This window comes from Palaemon carinicauda, chromosome 5 (genome assembly GCF_036898095.1).
Source record: "Palaemon carinicauda isolate YSFRI2023 chromosome 5, ASM3689809v2, whole genome shotgun sequence".
NCBI classification, from domain to species: domain Eukaryota; kingdom Metazoa; phylum Arthropoda; class Malacostraca; order Decapoda; family Palaemonidae; genus Palaemon; species Palaemon carinicauda.
Genome location: NC_090729.1, coordinates 116,093,303 through 116,099,845, shown reverse-complemented (window position 1 = coordinate 116,099,845; position 6,543 = coordinate 116,093,303).

Below are 6,543 nucleotides of genomic sequence, written 5' to 3'. Positions count from 1 at the left end.
CAAGGGAATGAAGCTGAAAGATTTGTCACACTAGTCCTCGAAAAGCAGAGCGTGAACGAGGAGCAGGCTGAGATAAAAATACCTGAAGTCCAATTGCTGATGTCATTTGAAAGAAGCTGACCCGGGGAGATACGAAGAGTCCAGGGAACATCTCTTGGCAAGAGAGGGAATAGAGCAAAGCTTTTCATCCTGAACAGTAATGCCTGTAGGCCTCTCTTTACAGGGATGACTACTTGAGGCAAAGGCCTTGGTCCTTGAACCTCACACCTCAAATGCTTCAACTGCTGAAAGGATTTGGTGTAATGCTAATTCTTCCACAAAACTGTGCAGAGGAACTTAAAAAAGTTCTTAAAAGAACTCTCCGGGTCAACTGCCCTGTGCTTCGGGATCCTTCTTCCCAGGCAAGTGATGAAGCAGCAGTGTGGCATCCAACACATACTGGGAGATGAATTCCTCTCCAAGTTAGACGAGAAGAGATGAAAAGTGTCCCTCTCGAACTAGAGTGAACTGTTCTCCAATCAGCAGTAGGCTGAGGAGGTTCCATTGTCTCTCTTACTAATCTGAGGAGAGCTTTTCCAGTGGTCCTGGTACTCTCTCAGGAAGAAGACAAAAACCAGGAGAAGTTCTTAAGTCGCTAGATGTGACTGGCCATCGTAATGTCTGCGAAGCGTCCCCCTCACATTTTCCTCGGTGGGCAAACTTCACTAACGAGAGGAGAGGACTAGATGATGATGCAATACTAGGTGACGATGCAAGGGTAGTTGCTGTGCATCTTGCGAGGAACATCTATAATAGGTGATCCTAAGAGGCGTATCTGGAGCTGCACCCTTGCACAAGAAGAGTAGAAAGCACCTCCAGAAGAAGCAGGATTACGTTTGGTGCCATGCACGTTTGAAAGACATATAGCTGCTGACGAGGGTATTCCTTGGTAGAGAACTGGGAGGAACGAATCTAAGAGAAGTGCATCTAGGAAAGCAACCAAGACTATGACCAAATAGAGCACGACCAGGAGCGCGATCAAGAGTGCAACCAGGAACGCAATCAAGAGTGCAACCAGGAGCGCAATCAAGAGTGCAACCAGGAGCACGACCAGAAGCGTGATCTGGAGCGCAACTAGGAAAGTGACCAGGAGCAGGACAAGAAGGGGGATCAAAAGCTCTGCCAGGTGGAGCACAAACAAAAGAGCACGACCAGGTGGAGTGCAATCAAGAGTGTGACCAGGTGGAATGCGATCAAGAGCACAACCAGGTGGAGAGTGATCAAGACCGCAGCTAGGTGGAGCACAATCAGGAGTGGGACAAGGTGAAGTGCGATCAAGAGCACAACCAGGTTTACAGCGATCAAGACCACGACCAGGTGGAGAGCAGTCACGAGTGCTACCAGGTGGAGCGCGATCAAGAGTGATACCAGGTGGAGCGTGACCAGGAGGAGCTCAATTAGGAGGAGATCACAAACAAGGGCTTGACCTGGTGGGGCAAGACCAGTAGGAGGCCGACCGTGCTGGGCATAGAGGGTCTTCCTCTGACGGTGATAATGCAGGACACTCCATAAACACTGGGGCGGCAGAAGGAACAGGACCATCTGGAAGGTGCCATGGAGGACAACTCCCACTATGATGATTCCTAGAGGAAAACTACCCACTCAGCCACTCCAGAACACAAGAAGTACCTAGAAGGTCAAAGAAACGGATCCCAGAAGAGCCTGAGATCCTCCTCAAAAAGCAAGGATCCGGTAAAGGCTAACAAGGAACCTTGTGACCAAGCTCCAAAGGGTAAGAGCTCTGGAGGAGGACCTCGTCAAGAACGACATCTAAAACCGCAGCTAAGAAGGTCCAAGAAGTTGCATACCGAAGCTAGTAGTTCTATGAAGAACCAGATGAAGGACGCCAAGGGCGTTATTGATCCTCCTACAAAAAGGAAGGATCAGGATAAGGATGATAAGCAACAGTGTAAGCAGGCTCCAAGGAGAAAGAGTGTTCTGGAAGGGATGATGCCTGAAGAGAAGATCCTTGACATCGTAGATCTAGAAGTTCCCTGAAGTTCCATGAAGCTAAGAAAGGAGGACCCGAAAGGCGTCAGTGATACTCCTCCGAAGAGGAAGAATCAGGACAAGGTTGACAAGCAACATTGTGACCCTGCTCTGAGAAGCAAAGCTCTGGAGGAGGACCTCTCGAAGGGTGCAGCCTGATTAGAAGGTCCTTGAATTATTTTCCAGTCTAGATGTTCCATGAAGTTTCCTGCAATTCAGAGTGAAGGACGGCAAAGGCAACAGAGATACACTCCTCCGAAGAGGATGACGACAGGACTGCAGCTTAAAAATGTCCTCGAAGATGCTCGCCACATCCAGAAGGTTCCTAAAGATCAGCTTGAAGGACACCAGGAACATCAAGATCTTCCTTCGAAAAGGAATAATCAAATAAGGAAGACATGCAACTCTGAGAGCATGGTCTGAGGAGCAGAAGAGCTCTGGAGAAGGACCTCCTGAGGATTAAAGCCTGTAGCTACAGCTGAAAATGTCTTCAAAGTCGTTGTCAGCCTAGACCTCCAAAATAGCATCATCAACGAGATCCCTAGAGCACCTAGGGATCATCTCTTCAATTCGCCACATCACATCAAAACTGAAAAAAAGGAAAAACTTCCCTTGGGAGGATGCCTCTCTCGTAATCCAAAAAGAAACAAAATAAAAACTCCCATCGTCGAGGTTCATAAAAGGTTAATGGAATCCCTCTTTCCCAACCAGCCTCCAGAGAAAACCAATGGTAAATAAGAAAGGGGAAAAGGTCATATGCAGTCTAAAGGACTCCTAGGGAGAAGGGATCCTGACTCCTCCAGAACTGCTTCCCTTGAAGGATGACCTCCCAACCCAGGGAAAGGACTGAAATCAAAGGGCCATCAACACACACAGTGCTAGTAAAAGATCCTAAGCTGTGGACAAATACGCAAGATGAGTAATAAAAACGCACACATATACAAGATTGGAAAGAGAAAGAAATTTTAAAGAAAATTTCAGAAATTTTAAAGAAAATTTCAAAGATAATTTCTAGAGCAAAAACTGCCTGAGTTTCCAGCAGCGAGGAACAAGTGTATTCTCAGATGATTGAAATCCAATTGGGGTTACAGTGAGCTACAGGGGAGGCAGCTGCCTCCCATCCCCCGTCAAGGCAACTACCTGCCGGTTGTTTACACCTCATTTAGAGTTTTAATGGCTGTATTCCAGTCATCACTCTACTTCGACTCCTATAAGTAAAGAACGATGGTTTGTATTTCTATGAGAACAACTGATAATTAAAAGGATCTCAATGCAAAACCTGCAACTTTAGACAAGAAAAACACAAACGAGTCAAAAGTGCGAACTCTTATTACTGAACAAGGCCTCACTGGCCTAACCTAATGTACGGCACCACTAACTACATAAGAGAAAGACTCCCCACCACCCTTAGCCCATTTGTAATTTACATAGCAGTGGTTTTAGTTAGATACACTATAACTCAGCCCATTGAACAAAATACATGTTATCCTTCCTAACCTCTTGAGCAAATTTTTAAAATACTGTACCTCAAAATCATGCTAGCACAATCAATTATATTCTGTACAAGCATGAAATTATAGTTAAATTATTCTTTTAGAGAAAAAAAACTACATAATATACATTGTCTACTTAACTGATATTTTTATGTTCAACCCAGTTTTCCAAACGTGCTCAACTTCACTTACAGTATTTAGCAGATGTCCTTACACAAAATGACCAGGTGGAAACTAAAATATCTTAAACACATCTAAGTGAAGCCCTAAGAATAGAAAAAAAAGGTCTATCAATAATAATTAACATTGATTCTAGTAATCGCCTAAAAATATATTTTCCTTTATTGCATTGCCTTTCAAATTTGACGTATAACTTCTGAAAAAGTAAAACCTAAACCTTAACATCACCAAAGCACTGACTAATGCTTCCACCAATTTGCAAGAGGTACTCAAAACATTCATTTCAAGTTTCTGATGTCCGCTGTCTTTCACCCAATACACATGAGTTCAATGAGCTTCAGGCAGAGGGAATTTATGCTAGATAAGAGTGTATGAATACCCAAGAAAATTTGATGTGACTCAACTTTAAAGAATGATAAAAAAAAGTTCTAAAAGTGCTATGGCTAAGATAACTACTCCGTATAATATTGTGGATTTAAGGATACGACCTGTATACACTACCTGTATATATTGCAAAATAAAAGGAGCATACATAAGATGAGCTATAGAGAATTAACAGATAACTCCAAACCGAGGTATATTTTATTAAGTGCAAAATATACTAACAACAGTATCTTGGACACTGATATGATATGAAAACTCAGTGCCAGTACAGTATGTTGCCTACTGCTTTGATTTTGGTATATTATGTGGCGTACCAGTTTTGAATGTGTCCTACAATAGAATAAACTTATATGTATAATCATGAATAGAACTTAGTGATTAATTTTATAACTGAAATAATGCCAAAATGCCCAACCACACTGCTTACGCATGTATCGCAACATGTACTGCTAGCCAGACCAGAAAAGCAAGCACACACCCCGCCAGAGCAAGGACCAATTTAACTAAGTAATTATTTACAAGGCTGTTATAAAATTTCCTTCGAGGTCATTATCATCTACTGTAGTTTGTTCTCAAATAAAAGTCGTATATTAGAGTAGGCTACGTACCATCATATACCACGTTCAGAAGGTATACCACATACTGTGCAGGTACAGACAACTCTTTCTTACTAGCATTAACAAAAACACTACTGTAAATATGATATTGAGTAAAAATTCCTTATAAGGGTCAAGGGATATCCGCGATGGTGATTAACCCCCATCATGCCTCCTGCCAGGTAAGAAATAGTCCATGGTTTAATATAAGATATATCATATATTTATCAACCCAGACTGGGAGTTCATTCAGCCATAAAAAAACTAGCACCATAGACTAGATTTGGCTATGGAAGGTTAGGTTAGGTTAGGTCAGTTTGTCACACTTTCAATGTTATAGAGATCCAAGACCTTCTCCCAGGCCAGATAGGAAACAGTACAGTATCCTACATTAGGTTAGGTCAGGTTAGGGAAGCAAGTTAGGATATATATCTGAAATTGCCATTTCCACTTTTTCCATGTTTTGTTTCAATATTCTTTAAATTTAATGATTACATATACTGTATACTCTTATTAAAAATATAATCTACGCATTTACCAATAATAATATGAAGAGTATCATAGCATTCCAGTATAATTCTATTGTTTTGGAAAAAGACAGTCACTTACAGAATATGTGTTATCAACATATCACTAAGTCTTTTGGGAACATTTCTGTTACATACTAATTACCTATTATTTGATTTGGTTCCACAAGGCACTAGTAGAGTTGGAAGACCAAGGAATACATGGCTGATGACTATGAAGTGTGAAGTAGGAGATGATGAATGGAGAAGTATCGAATTAAAAGCTCAAGATAGAGATGATTGGCGAAATCTAACTGAGGCCTTTTGCGTCTATAGGCATGGGAGGAGATGATGATGATGATGATGATGATTTTATTCTAAGTAATCTAAACTTGATAAATTTCTATGCTCGAGTACCTATGCATTGTGGGATCTCATCATATTTTCCCCTACAAATACTCTCAGTTTAAGACAGGGTGCTTTCCATATCAGAAGTGCATAAAGGGAGTATGATGATTCTAAAGCTTTTAAATGTGAAATCAAGATTTAAGGCTTCTCTATACTCATTTAGAATTCCCTTCCACATATAAATCATTCTATGCTGAAAGAAAATATCAAATAGTGCTATCGAATACTATAGTCAATTTCTTTTGATGAGGCGCATTTGCACCGACTCGCAGCGGTGCCCTATTAGCTCAGATGATTTCCTGAGCGCTGATTGGTTAGAATTATCTTGTCCAACCACTCAGCGATCAGGAAACTTTTCCGAGCTAAAAGTGCACCGCTGCGAGTCGGTGCAAATCTGCCTCGCTAAAAAAAATTGACTATAGTTCCTACACTTATGATAAGGAATATGAGCACCCCTTGCCAACTTGAATATGACGAGCGAAGTTAGGTTAGAATGAATTTCTGTGATTTCTGGCTTACAGAGCCCCAGGAAAGGTTAACGTGGTCTAAGTAAAGACCCATTCATTCTAACCTAACGTTGCAAGTCATATTCAAATTTGCAAGGGGTGCACACATTTCTTATCATAAGTGTAGGAACTAGTATTATTCAGTTCTATAAATCTATTTACAAACCTTATAATACAGTACAGTTTATTCCCTATTAAATCACAAATGATACCATGAGGTTACAAAATTTATTTGGCGCCTCATCAAATTAAGCTGGACAATAATGTCAACAATTACGATAGTACTGGCTGGTGTAATTTTGATGACTAGTTGAATTTTGATGCCAAAGAGCAATTCAAATTGTGGGCCAGACCTCCTGTTTTGAGTTCCAAATGAATTTACAGTAGATATTATCCTCTTGTATTGACACTTAAAAATTTTCAATATTAAAGATTTATCTGT